This window comes from Perognathus longimembris, chromosome 2, assembly GCF_023159225.1.
Source record: "Perognathus longimembris pacificus isolate PPM17 chromosome 2, ASM2315922v1, whole genome shotgun sequence".
NCBI classification, from domain to species: Eukaryota; Metazoa; Chordata; class Mammalia; order Rodentia; family Heteromyidae; genus Perognathus; species Perognathus longimembris.
Window position 1 is genome coordinate 115,263,896 of NC_063162.1, and position 21,522 is coordinate 115,285,417.

Below are 21,522 nucleotides of genomic sequence, written 5' to 3' on the forward strand. Positions count from 1 at the left end.
TTGTACAAAAACCTAGAGGCCTATTTGGTACTTAATAAAGGCTCACTAAGTTGTAACAATTGTTAAAGTGCTAAAAGAAAGATTAGATAAAAGAAATTTGATGGTCAGAATTTTCACAGATTAGTAAGTAAAATAGCATGTATTGATATATGTATTACAAGTAGATATAGATATATATCACAAATAGATACACATATCATATAGCATATTCAACTAGATGCTTACTTTCTTAAAACAACAAAACATCTCTTGGAAAATTCCAGTTGGCAAAATTACTTGAGTCCCGTGCTGCTGCTCTTTCTGGCTTCATTGCGATAGAATGGTGCTGAGCAGGGCTGCTGTGGTGCTTGCTGCAGTTGTGAAGCGCATGACCTGTGCAGACTCACATGAAGGTCCTGGTTTTGGATTTGCCTCTTGGTCATGTCCCTAGAACCATTTGTAACATGTTCTTTGGAGCATGAGCTGTTCTTATCGATGAAATTAGGTCTTTAACTGGAACCCTTGAACTGTTAGATTCAGCTAGCCCTACGTTTAACCACATGCCTTTGTGTCTTAAGTGGCGTTAGCCCAAACTCACTGTATCCACTCAGGTTGTTATGATATGCCTCATCATCTACTGGACTGGTTTGAAGAATTTCAAATCCTTGGGTGCTGAGGCTCCACTAAGGATTTTTAGTTTTATTTTTTCACTTTTAAGTTTAGCTTATGTTATGAAGTAGAATTGCTCCTTCTGTTGCTTGAAGGTCTGAGAGATTATAAATGTGTTGATGCTGTGTGCAAGAGGCTGTTGTAACTCCCCTAGCAAGGCTGGCTGTGCTGCCAGCTGCTCCATGCAGTCTTTGGCAAGTAGAGCAGCTGCTGAGGGGTGGCCAGAGAGCTCTCCTGCATGGCAGAAGGGCTAAGTGTGCTCCATGCGAGGGCTTACAACTCACTCAAGAAAGAAAATCAAAATTGTATTTTAACATAGGAGTAAGAACATTGTCACAGACCCATGATATCACTTCCCTTGAGACAAAATGTTCATACAATATACTATTTCAAAATTAGTTGTGACGGGCTGGGAATATGACCTAGTGGTAAAGTGCTCACCTCATATACATGAAGCCCTGGGTTTGATTCCTCAGCACCACGTATATAGAAAAAGCTGGAAGTGGCCCTGTGGCTCAAGTGGTAGAGTGCTAGCCTTGAGCAAAAAGAAGCCAGGGACAGTGCTCAGGCCCTGAGTTCAAGCCCCAGGACTGGCAAAAAACAAAACAAAACCAGCTGTGAATGTGTTGAGAAATGCTTGTGTCGTGTGTGTGTGTGTGTGTGTGTGTGTGTGTGTGTGTGTGTGTGTGTGTGTCCGGGGGCTTGAACTCAGGGCCAAGGTTCTACTCCTGAACTTTTTCTGTCTAAAGCTAACACTCTATCACTTGGTGTACAGCTCCACTTCCAGCTTTTTTTTTTTGGTGGTCAATTGGAGATAAGAGCCTCACAGACTTTCTTGCCAAACTAGCTTCAAACTGTGATTCTCAGATCTCAGCCTCTTAAGTAGCTAGGATTACAGGTGTGAGCCACTATTGCTCTGAATGTGGAGGAATATTTTAAGCTTGTGATTCTCACTTATGAGAAAAAACCACTAAGTTTGTGATGGTTGTTACCCAGATGATATATATTGCTTATACAGTTTAGAATGAATTTATGTTTACTTATCAATAAATTAGACCACTGATTGATTATGCCCAGATTTATCTTTTTCATGTCTCGAGTTAGCAGTATTGGTTGAAAGCAAGTCTATTTAAACCAGAAACAATTAGATCTTGCAGAATTTCTGGTGTTCTGGATTATGAGCTGCTTATTTCACAGGTGACAAAGCCAAACTAGTGACTTGTTGGAAGTCACAGAGTGCACAGGTGGTACCATGTAAACTGGCCCTTTGGTTATACCATGCCAGGGAAATTCATGTTCTGTTTTGCTCTTCTTTTTCTCTCTCCTGAGATGGATGCCTTTAAGGCAGTAAGAGAACATTTAGGAACATTTAGTAGCATCACCATCCCTTCCTGAAGGCAACTACTGAGGTAAAGGGGGGCCCAGAATAAGTGCAATCAATGCTGTTTATCAAGATGAATTTTGCTTCTGTACAAAGTGAATAAAAAGTGACTTTAAGTCAAGCAAGGCAACGAACATGAAATGAGGTGATACAGTTTATAGAAAGAGAGGTTATGAAAGTTGTAAAGTAATTTTGTAAATTTCTAGAAGTATGTGCGTGTGTGTTTCTGTCTTCATTCCAATCACTTCAGAGTATGTGCAGATATTCCAGTTGGTGGTAAAGGAATAAGACATATGCATGCCAAGGCTGGGTTTCCCAGTTCCTCTAATCTTTACTGTAAAGAATACCATCTTATCTCCACTTGTCACATGTGTGAACTACACAAGTGGTAGTTGTCTACAGCTGGAAAGTAGCAGAGCCCAGATCCAACCTCATATTAGATAATCTTTGCCAATGTCTCTGCCTTTTATGACTTTTTAATCTCAGTTATGGTCAGGATTGATAATTGAAAATGCAACATAAGAAATGATTGTAGAGTAGCTTTTAAATAATGAGGGGAAATGCCTTCAAGTTCTGGCATATCATGGAAGCATTCTCCTCTTTCCAGAAACTCATCATTAAAGAGGAAAAAAAGATTTGAGAAAGATGTTTTCCAGTGTTCGAATTTATAGGGATCACATGTGTTAACAATGCCTTCATTTTCAGACTAAAGTAGTCCTGGGTGGAGTAGTAGTATTGCAACTGACAGTGGTGAATTAGGCTGATTAATAAGTGCAGACTAGTTTTCACAGGGAGCATGACTTATCTAAAGAGACTCATCAAGAATCAGGATGGATGTGCACTTGCTTGGAACTCCAAAGAGACTGCAGGTCTGACCACATCACTCTTCCATCATTTAATGGACTTTTTCAGTGCTCACCCACCTAACTCAGTAGCCCAGTGGAGTTCCAAGCCTGATGCCTGCTTGCCCCTGCAGCCTCATCTTCTACCACCCCTTTTCCCATCCATTCCTGTTCCCCAGTAATAGGGCATTATTCTCAGCTTCCAATTGCTTCCAGGGACCATGTGCTTTTGGATCTCAGTACCTGGTTACCTCCATTGGTTTGAATAAAGCATTGTCATCTTAACTTCTTCATCTCCAGGCTTAGCTCAAATATCTTTGTAAGGAAGAACTTGGTAAGCCCTAGGTTGTACTTAGATAGACAGGTGTGGTAATATGGTGATGCACACTTGTAATTCCGGTATGAAGTCAGGAGGATGACAAGTTCAAGACTTTTTCTGGGCTATATAGCAGCACCTGTTGCTTCTGGCTACCCCCTCCAAAAAATAGGGACCTACAAAAGGTGTACTTACATCAAGTTCTGGAACTGATTCTTCTGACTCTCTGACATAACTGTAACCCTGTTTTTCTCCAAAAAGTACTTGAGCTTAGTACAAATGCAGTAGTATGAAGTAGACTCACATGTTTTACAGATGAGGCCTGTTATAACCCCTTTTGGATAATTCACCCTACATGTGAGCAGAATGGCTCTGAGAATTAGTTTAGTATACACGTTAACTTTGATCTGGTGTTTCTCAAACTTCTTTGGCTATGGGAAACTTCTGTTAAGAACATCTGCTTCTATCTCAAGAAATGTTTGGCATTTCACAAAATATAGTTTGAAAAAATGTTGATTTAAAACATGGTTTAGATTAGTTAGAGGTAATGTCTTTGAAAGGAATGGGAAGTAATATAAATGCCTGACAAGTCTGGGACTTGATTACAGTGTTTCAATATTTACTTGATTATCAATGGATACTCTTTAAAGCCATAGTTGGCCTAACTACCATACAGCTCAAATAAAACAAATGCAGATTTTGTATTACAATCTCAGAATGATTTTTGAGAAATACCAAACAAAAATAGGATAATTATCATGATTGTGTAATATATTTCTTTAATGTCTTTTGATTAACTATCTTCAAACATAACAAAAAACATTATTTCACTCTTACCATCTTTTCTTTGGATTGGGAGGAGGGGTCAGCTGGAAGTTTGAAGAGGGTCTTGTGAATGTACTACCACTCAGCTACTCATCAAATTGCAGTGAACATGACCATAAAAAAAGACACTACTTTATGCTACCTCAAGAGTATTGGTATGCATACCAAAAATCATAATTATTCCTTGGTAAACAGTGGCCTATTGTAGCTGGTTCCTATCTTTTAGCATACTGTTTTTGAAAATTATCCATGGTGTGTATATATATGTGTGTGTGTACATGTATATATACATGTATATATATACACGTATATATTATGTCTATCCTTTCATGTGATGGTGGACATTTGGGGTGTTTCTATTGTCTCTGAGAAGTTGGGTACGGATTAGTACTGTGGCACTGACCATCAAATGAGCATATCATGAAACTTTTCTGATAGCCTTGAAGAGTATGTAGGAACTAACTATAACACATTATCAGAAGTTAACAATTTGCTAAGTTTTTTATATCATACTTTATTTCATTTTTTTGAGTAAAGGTTCAATGTAATATAGTGATTTAAGGTAATCTACCTGTAGACTTGGACCAGTTATTCATTGATTTCACAAAGAATAGAACAGACAGGTTGTGTTTATACCCACACAAGAAATCTGGAGCTATTATGTTTTCGTATTTCTTGATGCAGTCTTCTTTGTTATTTCATCATATCTTTTCCTTCCCTCTCTCCCTCCCTTCTTCTTTTGCTTGATTGTAAAAACCAATTAAGAATTTATTCTGGGCCCTTGAAGAATAAAGTTGGTGAGCTTTACTATAAAATTCCTTGGGGAAAAGATAAAGAATGGGGTGATTTAAGTAGATGATCCTTTGTTTAGCACAGTGCCAGCTGGATGTTTTCATCCTCTGCATTGGTACCCAGGCTCCACTGGAATGGCTGGATGGCTGCCATTTTCACCCAGATGGTACTCCTTGGTCTGCTAATATAGACGGGAAGTTGTGATTCTCCTACAGCTTGTCAGCACTCCTATTCCCAGCCTTCAGGAAGTCTAGCAAACTGGATTTGAGATGGAACAGTCATTGCAAATCTCAGATTCCTTTCTCCTAACTTTTTTCTGTTAGGAGATACCTTTTATTTATTGTAATCTTTAAAGTTCATGTTGTAGTAACTTCCTTTAGAGCTAAAAATATTTTGTCGTATGGATACACCCTAAGTAGTTGTGTATCTATTTTATGATTACATAAGTAGCATAGAAAGGTCAGTAGATCATAGGGGGCAATTATTCTAAGATGTCAGAATCAACTCAAGTGCTTATCATTTAAATTCTAGTTGATCTCTTAAAATATAGGACATTGTTTACTCCTAAGCAGAAGATAGGGAAAGTTAGAAGACTGGTTTTAGTTCAGCTGGAACTTTTCAAGCTGGTTCCACTATCACCAGTTTAGGCAATTATTAATTCCCTAAAGGGGACAGTAAGTAGAGGAGACACACATTCAGGTAAGCCTGTGTGGTAGGTACCATTCTAGGTCTTCAAACTTTAGGAAAGAAGTGGGACTCATGCATCATAGTACAAATATCAGGAAAGGCATCACTTTACACATATGCCTGCATTCAACTCTTACTGCTGAGTGAGCAGCTAGATTACGTTTGTTTTGCAGTATCCAAGACTTTATTTTTGCACTTTTTTTGTCACCAAAACAACTTTGGATATAATACAATATTGCGGGGGATATCAGTTTTTCCAGAAGTTAGCTGAACTTTGTTAGAGTTGAATCCACAGATGGGAAGTATTTTTAAATATGGTGGTTTGCAGCAAAGACCAAAATACAGTTTTCAAAGTCTGAATTACTAAACTATGGATCAGCTGGGGTGCATTGGGAGGGAGAGTGGTGGTGAACCTTTGCTTTGGGAAGATGACTGGGGGCTATTTGGTGGGACTGTCAGATTTGGGCTTGGAAATTTCAGCCTTAATATATCTGAAAACTCTAAAGGGGGTAGAGAAGAAAGATTGCTTACCAAGGAACATTCCTGCAGGAGTATGAAAGATGGCTTTTTGCAAATGTAGACAGGGTGAGAAGAGGAATGGCCTCTAGACTAAACCTCACCAGCTTGATTTATATCCATGATTATACTTGGAAAATGGGAAAGTCAAAAACAGTTTTAGGCTTTTCAATTTAGACATTTAGGATTCTCCTTAGAAGGCTTAAAATAATAAAATGCATAATTATGGTTTGTACAAGTATCTTTTGCCAAAACAATTTTGTCTGGGCTATTTAAAAGATGGTGAATAAGAGGGCTGGGGATATAGCCTAGTGGCAAGAGTGCCTGCCTCGGATACACGAGGCCCTAGGTTCGATTCCCCAGCACCACATATACAGAAAACGGCCAGAAGCGGCGCTGTGGCTCAAGTGGCAGAGTGCTAGCCTTGAGCGGGAAGAAGCCAGGGACAGTGCTCAGGCCCTGAGTCCAAGGCCCAGGACTGGCCAAAAAAAAAAAAAAAAAAAAAAAAAAGATGGTGAATAAGAACCACAATGACATAGTTGCCTTGTGCCCCACAAAGCAGGGTTCCTTCCTTCCTACCCATTCAGCCCTCTGAACCTCCCAGGATAGCCAGCCCCTCTCCCTCCTGCCACTCCCAGGCATGTATCAGCAAGTGGATGCTTCTGTCCCCTCTCTTTTCATGCTTGAATAGGGACACTCCACCTATGAAGGGAATCCTGCTCATCTGACATATGTTGAGGGATGATGTAGAAGATTTAGTTCCCTGCCCTCAAGTAGTCAAATTTAGGAGCCACCTGGATTGATTATAGTTCTCATGTGGTACATGACTTGAGATAGTGGGAAGCTTTTGGTTGGCTTATTTACAAAAAGTTTGTTTAATATAGAGATTGTTTTGTGGTGTGTGTGTGTGTGTGTATGTGTGTGTGTGTGTAAATGTGTATTATAATATTGTAACTTTAACCTGAGTATTATGATCATAGTAATTTTTTAATTGTAAAGGTGATATACAGAGGGGTTACAGTTACTTAAGGCCCACTTTCTTCCCCCCACCCCCACATGGTGTCTAGTGATTATCACTGTTGAATTGGTTTAGAATGTTGCATTGGGTTTAGAATGGTTTTGAACAGATTGCTTAGAATCTTGTTCAATTAGACCTTCTTTTTCCATACATTGATCTTTCATGTACAGTATGGATTTTTTACTTGAGGCATTATTTTCCATTCATCTTCATATCTCTTCTTGTGCACAACTGTAATATTTCATTTGTCTTACAACACATCCTAATACTTTACTGTTTTTAGTTTAGCCTTTAATTCTTTGTGTTTTCAAACTTAACTATTTTCTTCCCTTTGATCATTTTACTTTTCTGGTCTGATTATAGTCTTTTCCCCCTCAAGGAATTTTGGCACAGACTATTGAAAATATTTTCTTAAAATATACATTTGACAATTTCTAGCAAAGCTTTAGCAGTTAATTTCATGTACCACAGAACTGTGACAAGGGATGTGCTCTATAAAATAGCCAGCCAACTAAAAGTCTGTTAAATCATTTTATGCATAACTTCCAAAATCACTTGAATTTTACTCAGAAGTAGAACCAATTTAATGCACCTGTCATTTATTCTTTTTTTTTGCATGTGCAGCGCCTTTCCATGTCATGTGATCTGATAGCAATATGATTCAAAGTTTGTAAATCATGCAAGACTGAGAGGAGAAACTTTGGCAACCATGACCTCACTTCTACTTACTGATTTCTTCACATCTCTGCTTATTTGCACAAATGATTCCAAATTGCCTGCAATGAAAATCTCTTTGGAGAGATACAAGTAAGCATAGGAAGGACGAGGAAACCTAGAGGAAGAGGGGATGGGAGGTGAGGGTAAGAATTCTGACCTAGCAAAGGTCCTGTGAGGTGGGGTAAGCAGACTTTAAAACTCATTAGGAGAACATTAAAATGATGAGACAAAGGATAAAAGGCAAACCAATGCAACAGTAATACAAGACAATTTGTTGTAAACAGTACAACTTGGGGGGGCATTTAGGGAGAAGGGAAGATGGGAGAAAAATGAGGGAGGAGGTAACAAGTTTGACAAGACATGTTCTCACTACCTTACATATGTAGCTGTAACCCCTATGTATATCACCTTGACAATAAAATTAAACAACAACAAAAAAAACTCATTAGGAAGGGATGCTGGAGACCAGCCTACCAGTAGTTTATGTAGCTTCACACATGTTCCCCTGTCATATGCCTAGAACTATTTTTGGCACTGGGAATGTACTAGTAAGCAATACAGACTCAATCTGGGGCCTCGTAGAGCTCACATTTTACTGAAGACATTCAACAAAATGGGCCACCTATTTTCTATTGCTGAGGAGAAACAGAATATTGTAGGGAGATAGGAGGTGTTGATCCTGGGGCGGGGAGCTACATTTCAGATTTGGCTGTTAGAAATTGGTTTTGGACAACAAGCTGTAAGGGAGCCAAAGGGATATCAGGGAAGAGCCCTTTCCTCAGAAGGAATGGCCAGTGCAAACGCTCTGTCGTTCTTATAGGAAAGGGCAGGAGAGAGGCAAATGGGAGCAGGTGGGTTGTGATTAACATTGGCTACTCTAGGACCATTTGTAACTCAGTTGAGGAAAGGAAAAGATAGTAACATAAACCAAAGAGTCTATATGGTGGTATACATTTGTCATCCAGGCTATTCAGTAGGTGAAGATTGGGAGGATTTTGGCTCAAGGCTTGCCTCAGCTGGGGAAAATGTTTTAAGACCACATCTCACAAAACAAGCCAAAAGTGGTAGTAGATGTTATAATCCCAGAACAGGAGAGGTATGGGTAGGTAGGTTGCCATCCAAAGTTATTCCCAGGAGTAGCACAAGTAACTATCTGAAAAATAAGGCAAAAGCAGTTGAGGAAAGTGCTCATGTGGTAAGGTACCTACCTAGCAAGCAATATACCCTGAGTTCAAATCCCAGCACTGCCTCAAAAAACAGATTCCCAGAAACCATTTCTGCCATGCTTCTTTCATGTGTCTCAAGTCTCTTTCTGTGCTTCAGGTTTCCAACATCTTGAAGAATAAAGAAAAATAATTATGTAGACAGATATATGTTTATGATAATTTCTTTCATATTTATTTTGACACAGACCATTTTGAAATCGTAGCAAATACTTAAGGATAGACTTCTAAATCTGATAAAACCCTATTTATTTTGTAAGCATAAGGGAAGATGTGTGTAGATCTGCTTGACAGTATGCACACTGAGGCAGATGCCTACTGTAAGAGTAGAGTGACATGTAAGACAGTGAGCGTTGTGGTTTTTAATTTCACATAAGCAGTCAGAATTGCAAGTAAAATTTTCTGTCATCCATCTTCCTGTCAATTTCCCATCATATTTATTGGCGAAAACCAATACTTACTCTGAAGCTTGAGCTGCTTGTTACTAGTTCATTTCAGACAAATTTTGCTTTCTGTCTAGACAAAGGTGCCTTCAAATTATGCAGCTGAATGCCTGTAATCATTTTAATGCTGTTTCACTGTTATAGGTTATTTCTTATGTGGTTTGTGGAAGAAAATGGAGTGATGTGTGTAAAATCATGGCTTTTAGATCATATTAGACATTTTCTAGCGATCTCTTCTGTGTATTCATTAAAGGAGAAAATCACTAAATCACATTGCCTTTCTGGAAACTGTTCTTCCTTTTTATGAATAGGATAGCCTACCAGCTGCACCCCATGCGAGTATAATCAAGTGTTTCCTCTTGATTTTCCCCCTCCCCCCGATTTTAGTGACATTTGTGAATGTTATCCCTTTGTTTAATGGGAGGAGGAAAAGAGAGCAAATGTTTCAAAGGTCAAGTCTCTGTGGGTGATACTTTAGTGTCCCACTCCAGGAACGTTGTTTCTTTAGGCTGCCAGGGAAATAGGTCAGGAAGACACCCAGTGGTACCAGCTGTGTGGCTGACAGGCAGCTGGCCATGGAGGCGCCTCTTGGCTATGTAGAGTCAATAATTGGGCCAAAGAGTATGTGACTCAGCAATCAGTGTAAACATTTGTTTAGCTTAAATGATTGGGAGCAGAGCTCTCCTCTCTGGTTATTAGCTGAAAAGAGGCAAGTGGAGGAAAGCCAGAGCCTTTGTCAGAGAGCAATACTGTTGGAAACATAGAATGTGGGGCTTGATAGGAGTCATTTTATGTATAGAATATTTGAATGTATAGAATTTTATGTATAGAATATAGATTGAAGCCACAGTATTGAAGGACTCCTGGTTGGTAGGTGCTAAAGGATGAGCAAAAGTAGTTTACTGCTTGGGGTGAAGGTGTTATTGGTTTTTTGTACCTTCATGATCACATCAATTGGGACAAGAACAAATAAACATTACCCAAAGTTTCAGAGGGGAGGAAAGAGGGAAAAATTACAAATATTATTATTTGTTGAGTTTATATCTCCCTAATTAGACTGTGAATGCCCTGAGGATGATATTTATTGCTTTTTCATTCTATATTTTCAGTATCATTGAAATTAACCAAAAACATGAAGTGGACTTTTCTTTTTAAAGTACTATTATATTTTAGCTCTTGGAGGTTGGTAGTAACTGGTTATTTGGTACATTCTGAGTAGCTCAGGGTATATAATATCACTTTACCTTCTTTGAAAGATGGGGGACTTATTGAAGGAAGATTGTAAAAGAGCAGAGGACAGGATCAACTTTGGATAAATTTGAATCCATCATTGGTTATTGTCCATCCATCCATCCATCCATCCTTCCTTTATGTACTGGACACTCATCTATTATATCCATGTACTAGGGAGGCAAAGATGACTCAATGTCCTAGAAAGGAATGCACAGACTTCTGTATTTAAGATACAAAAAGGATAGAAGACTAATTATATACCTAGTGCATAAATGTCTCCAATTACATTAGATAGTTTTGAAGATACTAGAGAAAAATTTTTAAGAAATCTAGCTCAGAGGTAAGACTATGTGATGAGCTCAAAATGTATTAATGATTGCAATATGGAGTACGACAATTTGAGCTACTTATTTAAAAGAAACATTAAAAAGCTTATTACTTAAAATACTTAAGATTACTTAAGATACTGAGTCAGTATGTGTTTTGTTAAATTACTTACCATGTTTTATTTTTTTCTGAGCACTTCTCGCAATTTAAGTGTGTTATTAGGAAGTCAGGTGTAGTGGTGATGCTTGAAAGGTGGAGGACAGAAGGATCTTGAACTTGAGATCCAACATGGGCTAGAGTTTTAGGCCACTTCTACCCACAAAGAGACCCTGTCTCTTTAAAGATCAACAACAGCAACATCAATAAATAGTAGTAGCATTACTAAGAATGGAAAAAAAAAGCTGGTATAATTTTTTCGCCTCTTAAAATGTGAATATACAGGAAATCTTCTTAAGTGATCCTAGTAGTTGTGTTGCATCAGAGAAGGCAAATTTTTCTTTCATAGATGAATCTATACTTTCTGGCATTGTGCCATCATGTTATATGATTTTCTGTACAAATCATCAAATCACATTTTTGACAGTGAATTTTAAAATTCATCTCTTGCTGTCTAGATTTATAGTCAATGCAGTCATTGAAGAGACGGGGATTACTGATTCAAAAGGGGTCTGGCTTTCAGAGACTTATCTTCATTGTCTTTCTCATAATGTGTTGGATGTGATTAAAAATAATTCTGTGAAATTCAGCATGAAGGGCAAATGGTATTAGTACTGTGTGTGTGTGTGTGTGTGTGTGTGTGTATAAATGTTTGCTTATATGTGTGTTTATATGTACATTTCCATAAAACCTTTCTGGAAATAGGAGAACTAGATAATGAAATTTCTTCACTAATATAGGAATCTTGTGTGAAATTTGAAGTTATTTTTTATATTGTGAAATACTATCTTAGCTAATGACATTAGGTCCTTGGGACAGTTTTTATAAAATTGTCCTTGAATTTTGTAGCAATTTTTTGAGGTACATTCATTAAACATAGTTTCTGATGTCTAATTAAAAACACTCAGTTTAAAGCTGGTTGCTGGTAGCTCATACCTATAATTCTAGCTACTTAGAAGATAGAGATCTGAGGATTGTGGTTCAAAGCTGGCCTGAGTAGGAAGGAAAAATCCTATTACCAATAAACTACCAAAAAGCCAGAGTGGAGCAGGACTCATAGTGGTAGATCCCTAGCCTTGAGCAAAAATAGCTCAAGGACAGTACCCAGGCCCTGAGTTCAAGGCCCAATAACAGCATGAATGAATGAATCAGTCAAAGCCCTCAGTTTATTTTAATGTTACTTGAGGTCACCAAATATGTAATATAATTAAATTTCTTTATCTATAATACAAGGATAGACAAGCACCACTTTCTTATTGGTTGGAGAAATAAAATACAGCATGAATAATAAATTTAAAACTACGGAATCGGAGGAGCCACACAAAACCCTCAGGTTAGATGGATTGAGTTCCTATTCATCTTGCTCTGAAATATACTACATTGGAAATCTATTGGACACATTAATCAGATTCCCTCTGAAGGCGCTTCTTAATTTAAGATAGTGTGTGGTATAGCATGTAGCATGCAGAATAGATAAGCACATTGTGTAGAGATTCACATCCGCTGTGGAATATTTGGGTACTTGTGTTCCGTGACTCTGTGGGTAGAGAAGAGGTAGGGAAGGGGTACAAAGAATTAGCTCTTGTTTATCTGGTTACTCATTGTTTTCTTGGCTCACAGTCCACATTTCTTTGTTAAGCATCATTGTGTTCCCTAATTAGAAGACAAAGAACTCCATTTCTGTGATTTGAAACCTGTGGGTAAGTCAAAACCTGGTTTTACATCTAGATGTATCTTGAAGTTTAGCTAGCTGTGCTTTAAAACATAGCTTTGTGCATATACATTTTCAGAAGACCTTTTAGAGAATGAATCATAGTCTGTTTTGTGGATACTGTAAAGAAAGAAATTCTTTACTGTGGTGTTGGACATGACTGAAGATATAGTTTATACTATGGTTTATTTTAAAAGAGAGTATCAAGGCTAGAGTTTTAACTTTCCTCTTGTCCTATGTTGTTTTATTGCTCCCTATTGATTTGTATGTTTCTGCTTTTGTTCTTTGTAGTTGTAGGAGTTGAACTCAGAGTCTTGTGCATGCTGGGCTTTACCACTGTGCTACATCTCCAGCCCTAATCTTGACCAAAATGTCACTTTAATCGCTTTGCCCTTCTGGAAAACTGAGAGCTTTTCACAGTGTTAGTTAACTTGTGTAAGACAAATATTTTCAGGACATACTCAGTAGAAGTGACTCCCTTTGGGCCTGTTCCAGACACACTTTTAACCCACTTCTACTTACCAGGCACTGAAGATTTCTAGGTCCTTTCTCTTGTCCCTGAGAAACATATGGCCTGGTGGTGTCAGCTAGTGTCTAGGATGCCTGTGAACTGTTGTTCACACATCTGTCTGCATGTTTTATAATGAAAGGATGTGGTTACTTCTATTTCTGTAAGAAATAACTTGAATGAATTGGAAATGCAGTATACAGCATGTTATGAAATGTTTTTCTTTCTGTTGATTCAGGTGTAAAGGAGGTAACAAGTTGAACAAGAAATGTACTCACTGCCTTTCATATGAATCTGTAACCCCTCTGTATCACACTTTGGCAATAAAGAAAAAAGTTTAATAAAAAAAGATGTAACTCTAAAGATATACAAAGTTAGAAGACTGTGGCTCAATAGTTTTTTCCCTTTCATTTCTTTCCCCTCTGTTTTCCCCTCTTCTCCCTTCCCTTTTCTCTTTTCTTAAACACTCTCAAACTCACAACTCTCCTGCCATATCCTCTGGAGTGCTAGGGTTACAGGCATGTGTTTCCATCCCTTGCCTGCCCAAGAGTCTTTAAATCCTAGAATTTGTAGTTTTGTAGATGGTTGATATGAAAAAGAAAAGATTCATCTTTCACAAAAAGATTATCTTTAACAAGAATTCTTACTTCAGTGGATAGTAGAATAAATTAAGTTAAATAAAATGATGAAGGTATTTTTTATAATTTATTTAATGAACCTCCATTTTAAATGACAATTTTACTTTGTCCAGTTATTGGTGGTATCCACCGCATTACTAACTATATAGTACACCTTTATATTTGACATTAATTTGCTTGTAATCTTTTATACATGGAATTTATAACTGAATATCATTAATTTTTTTAATAGTTCAGTTAAGAGGCCTAGAATATTAAAGTTTGTATTTTCACTATCTAGCAAAAGTATCTACAAGGCAAAAATAACCTAGAAATAAGTTTAGGGGGAAATTATAAATAGCTAATGGAAGACTTCTTGAATTTGTAGAAGCAAGTTTTATTGGTAAGAAATTTAAACTTATAGAAGGATTTAATGCAAAGGACATTAAGTATTTTTTTAACCATTTATCTGTCATCTTTGTTTATTTCCTTCCCTCTCTTCTATGTGTCCATATTTCTGTTTCTATCCTATGTATGTATGTATGTAATATATGTATGTATATATGTATGTATCTCTCCATCCATCACTGCTATGCGTAGATACATAAGTAGACACATTGACCAATAAAGTTGGCATCTTCCTTGTATTTAACATTGCTTCAATATTTTTGTTACAATGTTTGATTTACTTCCCAATTTTGTCACATGACCCAACAATACTGCTCTATGATATCTTTTCACCTCCAGGCAGATCCATGTCTAGAATCATATATTGCATTTACTTCATGATGTGTTTTAGTTTCCTTTAATCTGGCATAGTGGGTCAGCCTTCTTTTGTATTTATGACAGTGATACTTCTAAATATAGGGCTTCCTCCTTTTTAAATTTAATAGAGTACCTCTGGTTCTGTTTGTGTCATATTTCCTCTTGTTTAAATTTAGGTTATGCATTCCTGTCCAGCATGTTACGTAAATAACGTTTTCCCACAGGATTTCACATGTGGAGGCACATTAGGTCCATCTGCTCTTCAGATTGATTACCCAGTCAAGATGTTAGTTGATTTCTCATTCCAGCCCTTGACACTATAGGCCAAATGTATATACTCGATGTAGATACTCCAAAATTGTTCACCTCTTACCTGTATTTATTATTTCATCAATTATCCTTTACTGTAGTGATTTCAAGATGATGAAATTTCTCTCCATATCAGTCTTTGGTCTTCTTATGTAGCCAAATGTCCCGTCCTTCTCATTCTCTCTCTCTTAAATTTTTTTTGTTTATTGTAGTGTAATTAACAAATAATAATTGAGTAAACTTGAGATGAGCAGTGTGATGTTTTTTCCCATGCTTTTTATTGTTATTATGAAAGCAATGTATAGAGACCTTATAGTTACATAGGTTAGATAAAGAGTACTTTTTTTTTTGGCAACATCACTCCTTCCCTTGCACTCTGAGATCATCTCACTTCCTGTCCCCATTCACAAATTATATAGTACATTTTCAACATAGTGTCTGATGAGTACCACTGCTGCATTTGTTCACCCTTTGTCCCACTATTTTCTGTGCCCCCTTCAGCCCTCCCAAAGACAGATAAATGAACAGACAAGATAAAATGAAAAGAAAAAATACTTGTTTCCTTTACCTGGAGTTTATTTCAATAAATATTATTTTCTACAATAAGATGCACATAGGTATTGTGCCTTTGCATTATTTACCATAGCCAAGGTATGGAATCAGCCCAGATGCCCCTCCATGGACAAATGGATCAAGAAAATGTGGTAAATGTACACAAAAGAATCTTACTCATCCATAGAAGGAATGAGATGTGAAATAGAAAGACTTGGAAAAATTATATTAAGCAAAGTAAGCTATGTTTACATCATTTATGGTAGCTAGAATGTGCCTATAAATATACAAGTAAACATACTTGATGGTTAAAAAAATAAAAATAGACTGGGGCATGATAAACAAGTCTCTAGTTATTCACACACAATGAGACCAAAGGAGCTTATTCTCTTTCATTCTTATTGGTATGGATTTAAGAATTTCTGTTTCCCCACAATGGTTTGTAATTCATTGCTTTAAAAAATAAATCTTGGGCTAGGCACCAGGGTCTCATGCCTATAATCCTGGATACTTAGGAAGCTGACATCTGAGATTGTCAATAAACAAGACAGAACCAGTCCCTTACTCTTTCCATGTTTACTTTAGTGGAGCTTGAACCCTGTTCTGGTTATCAGCATTCAGTGCCCTCAGTTTTCAACCAATATGAGTGTTAGAGTTATTTATCTAAGTATGTAGAATTGTAGCACACTTGGTTGACTGTGGTTGAAGAAGTGGAAAGAGACTTGGAGATTTCTTAACATGACCTGTTGTTATTTTTAAGAGCTATAGAAAATGATAATGTGGGTCCTCATTGATTAGCCCCGAGGCAAGCACTCTACCACTAGGCCACAGTCCCAGCCCGATTAGCCCCGAACGTTATTTATTTTGTATCGATTAGATACTACCTTTTATCACCAGGATCACTCAGTGTTTTATAGATGGAATTTTAAGGGAGGCTGAAAGTGAGTAGTAAGCAAGGAACGATAGAGCTTTAAAGAAAAGTGATAAAGATGGAGTCTATACTGGAATAAAAATGTTTTATGAATGGGACTGTGTCTGTAAGCCCTTGGTCAACTTTGAATAAGAAATCATGCCTGCAGCTATTGTTACAAGCAAAATTTCCTGTACTTGGCCCCAAGGAACTAGTTGACCTATGGTAGTTTAGTTGCTTATAAGAAGTCTGTCTTGGTGTTTGGTAATGAGAGTAATGAGAAAGATATGAGAAACAAATTGTCTTGTTTTTTTTTTTTTTGTTTTTGTTTTGGTCAGTCCTATGCCTTGGACTCAGGGCCTGAGCACTGTCCCTGGCTTCTTCCTGCTCAAGGCTAGCACTCTGCCACCTTAGCCACAGCGCCCCTTCTGGCCGATTTCTATGTATGTGGTGCTGGGGAATGGAACCCAGGTCTTCATGTATGCGAAGCAGGCACTCTTGCCACTAGGCCATATTCCCAGCCCTTGTCTTCTGTTTTCAAAGTTAAAAAAAAAAAAAGTGTCTTGGGGAAGAATAGCAGATTCATGGTTGCTGGGAAAAGATAACTTTTGTATATTCAGTGTTCATATTTTACATAACTCAGGGAATTTTGACCTGAAAATTATATTTGTATATGTGTATGTATATATACTTACGTGTATATAAACACATATAGATACATGATATAAACCTTTCTTTATATAATTTGGTCTAAATAATGAGATGACATGAATTGTAGTTATCTAGTTTTTTATTCTAGATAGTTAATAAATATTGATGGAAGAATTTGGAAGTTGCAAAAATAATTTTAAATTATCAGAATTTCATTTTATAACATATTAGTTGTTTAACAATCATTCTTGGATAAGATTCAATGAAAGGGGAAATTTGGATCTTTGAGAAAAATTTTATAGAATCATTCCATCTGTTGTTAAAACTTACAGATTATAACTACTATTGATGCGTAAGCCACATTTTTAGTTTAAATTTAAAAAAATAGTATTTTAAACACATATATCTGAAACTGCATTATAAAAACCTAATAATTTATTCCAGGAATCTTAAATTTCAGGTGATGTACCTTGAAACTGAAGGTCTATAGCTTTATATTGTAAACCCCAGAAGGCAGATCTCATCTATTTTTATATGCACTATGTTTGGCATTTGTCTTAAACAGACAGATAAGGTAGAAATTAAATGTGCGGGCTCTGGAGACAGACCACTTTGGTTTGAATTGTAACTGCATTCAGATTCCTGTTAAGTAACTGACTTTTTCAGAGCCCCACACCTCCTTACCTGAAAATGTGATCAACATCATGCCTACACATCTCAAAGGATAATTACAGATTAAATATGGCAACGTACAAAAATAAACTTGTTCATACCGTTATTGTCATTATTTAAAATAATAAGTATTTAATATTTCTGTTGATTTCCAACAACTTCTAGTTTTTGCTTATGACATTTATTAAACCAGATACCACAAACTTAATTTATTTCTTGTTAAAAGTAAATTCCCTTAGAATCACTAAGTATATCACATTCATTCAACACAACACATCTGTGTGGTTTATCTCACATCCAGCCAGATGGTATTCTTGTCCTCTAGCTACCGAAGCAAGAACCTGTTAGCTGTGTCATTTTATGAGAAATCACATCAAAAAAATCATGCGACAAAGTTACAGAATGTTTCACAGTTAAATTTGAATGAAGTGAATTTTATACTGAAGTATTTTAAGAACAACAGATGATACACAAGAACGATTATGGTCCCAGGGTTCCTTTTGACAAAGATTATTGTAGAAAGTAGAAAATAAAACAAAAACAAATAAACTGTAAATTTAATTGTAAATACGATCATTGTTCTCTTAGCATTCAACTCATAGTTTAAGGACTTTGTCTACATGTGATTTTTGACTGTTTACTTATAGTAATAATTAGTTAAAATATTTAAAGATAACATTAAAATATAATATCCATTTGTTTATATGAAATGTAGTGATTTAATTACTTCACTCACAAATTTTATGAAACTACTATGAGTTTGACTTAATGCTGGACCATGAGGATACAAAGTCAACAAAACAGACAAGCTTTTTGTGTGCATTGTCATATTTAATCTCTAATCATCTTTTGAGGTGGGTAGGTACGATGTCAATCACATTTAACAGGTAAGGTGGTATGGGGCACTGAAAAAATAAGCTACTTAATAGTAGCTCATTTAAGATCCCTCAAGGAACTTAATTGTTAGAGTAAGAAGGCAATAAATATATAGGTAAAATGAGTCTGTGTGATGATGGTGTAAATGCTGTGAACACAGAGACAACAAGGGAGGGGGAAGGCTGACATTTTTAAATAGGATGGTCAGTGAAGACTTGACAAAAAATCATAATGCAAGCAAAGTTAGGAGGTCAAGAGAGACAGTAAAGACACATGGAAGGGCATGAGGATGCAGAGGAGAGCTCTATTCCCTATATAGGGAACAGTAAGGAGGCCAATGTAGGTAGAACAGTTAGCAGAGTAGGGGTACTAGGAATGAGATCATATAATTCACATTGTACAAGAGCCTCTCAGGTTGCTCTGAAGTTGACTTTTACTCTGAAAAAAATGGAGGAACTAAGGGTAGAGTTTAAAAATTTAAAATTGTTATTATATTAGTGATATATAGGGGGGTTACAGGTTAATAAGCCAGGTAAAGAGTGTATTTCTTTTTGAACGATGTCACCCCTTTCTTCCTTCTCCCCCAGTTTTCCCCTCCTACATCACCCCCCCGCCCCCACCGGCACAAGTCATAGAATTCGTTTTCAACATCCTGTCTAGTGAGCACCACTGCTGCATTTGTTCACCCTTTGTCCTAAGGGGATTTTGTTGAGTTCATTGTGAAGTGACTTACATTCCATTTAAATGGATCACTTTATTAGTTATGCTGAGAAACAATTGCAGATGCCAGCTGAGAGGCTCCTGTAATATTCTACAAGATGCTGATCCGTTGACACTGTGCTAAGTAGAGTTATTGTCCTGGAGAAACTGAGATGTGGTTGTAGTCTTCCTTCATTTTGAAGTAGAGCCAACAAGCACTGCTGACAGATGGGATATCAAATTAGTGATGTAATGGATCAAGGCTTTGGGTCTGAACTTTGAAGGTTATGATCACTGCAGGTGACGTTTGAGGAGGTTGTTGGGTAGGTTGATTTCTCAAACTAATAATTGCTCCTTCAGCATTGTCTCAAGCCTTGTGTCTTAGTGAGCTTGTGCCCATTGTAGGTATATGTTTTGCAAGAAAGAGATACCCTGTGTAAGTGGTTCATCTGCTGTGTTTAAGCAGATGTCTCATCCAGCTATATGAATTTTTATTTTAATTTGAGGAATTATAAGTATTTCACAATCTGCTGTGAAATCTTTTCTGCAACAAGGCTGGGTATACAATTTTTAAAAGGTATATAAAATTTGAGGGGTGGTGCTATGTATAGATACAAGACTGCAGTATACAAGGTAACAGAATTGAAATTTGAATGATATATTAATGCAGTGTAATAGGGGATACAAGTTAATAGGATTAAACAATCCATGAATTTTTTGATATCTGAAATATGTAACAATTGTCACTTCTATCTAGACCATCTTACTCCTCCCTTCCCTGAAAAAAGAAAAACAAAACAAAAAATAGCTCAAATGGTCAAATTTACTCTCAGGCACAATTTCTTTCTGTTACTACCATTCTTTGATTGTCTTTTTTTTTTTTTTTTTGGCCAGTCCTGGGCCTTGGACTCAGGGCCTGAGCACTGTCCCTGGCTTCTTTTTGCTCAAGGCTAGCACTTTGCCACTTGAGCCACAGCGCCGCTTCTGGCCGTTTTCTGTATATGTGGTGCTGGGGAATCGAACCTAGGGCCTCGTGTATCCGAGGCAGGCACTCTTGCCACTAGGCTATGTCCCCAGCCCCTTTGATTGTCTTTTGACCACGTTAGATATGTGGACATCTTTAAAAAAAGACAATAACCACTATGTTTTTGGAAAATTTATTTCTAAATGTGAATTTTAAAATAAACAATTCATAATTTTTAGCTTTAACAAAACAATTCTATGAAGATTTACAATGTAAGAACCATTTTATATTGTGTTGGATTAAATAGTGAGAATATGGTCATCTAATTATTTAGAGTTTTATGAAAAAAAACCAAGACATATTTTCTATATGTTATATAATATACCATATTTCTGTCCACGTCTGCTAAATAGGGACTAATGTACTTTTTTGTTTGTGGTTTTTTTTTTTTTTTTTTTGGCAAGTCCTGGGCCTTGGACTCAGGGCCTGAGCACTGTCCCTTGCTTCTTTTTGCTCAAGGCTAGCACTCTGCCACTTGAGCCACAGCGCCCCTTCTGGCCGTTTTCCATATATGTGGTACTGGGGAATTGAACCCAGGGCTTCATGTATACGAGGCAGGCTCTCTTGCCACTAGGTCATATTCCCAGCCCTGTGTGTTTGTTTTTGCTAGTCCAGGGGCATGAACTCAGGGCCTGGGCACTGTCCCTAAGCATCTTTGTAACCAAGGCTAGCACTCTACCACTTGAGCCATAAGCCACTCTGGCTTTGTCTGAGTGATTTATTGGAGATAAAAGTCGGACTTTTCTTCCTGGGCTGGCTTTGAATTGCAATCCTCAGATCTTAGCCTCCTGAGTAGCTAAGATTACAGGTGTGAGCCATTGGTGCCTGGCTGACTAACACATTTTTTAAAAAACATAGTTGCCTTATTATTCTTAAGTTGATATCGGTAAAATATACCTAAATATACATATATACACATGTAGTGTTTATTATGTGCAAAGATCAATGAACTTTATTCGACCGACTGTCCTCAGAGATTGGTACTATTACTATTTCTATTTTCTAGCAAATAAACTTTACAGGATGAAGGAACTTGGTGGAGGCAAAACATCTGATGTGTGGGTCATGATAAAAGCACATGCACTCTATCCTCAGTAGCCATGA

General features: G+C 37.1%; 1 protein-coding gene across 4 annotated transcripts in view; it reads left to right on the top strand.

Annotated features, from left to right (window-relative positions):
• Window positions 1-21,522, top strand: part of Cdk14 (cyclin dependent kinase 14) — a 511,316-nt gene that overhangs the window by 49,655 nt on the left and 440,139 nt on the right. Inside the window, exon 1 of one of the 4 annotated variants that reach the window (XM_048339987.1) lies at window positions 2,033-2,057. The exons of the other annotated variants lie outside the window; for them this stretch is intronic. The gene's annotated coding sequence lies outside the window, so the exon portion shown is untranslated. Of the gene's footprint in view, window positions 1-2,032; window positions 2,058-21,522 lie in introns of those variants that run through there. 4 annotated transcript variants of the gene reach the window in all.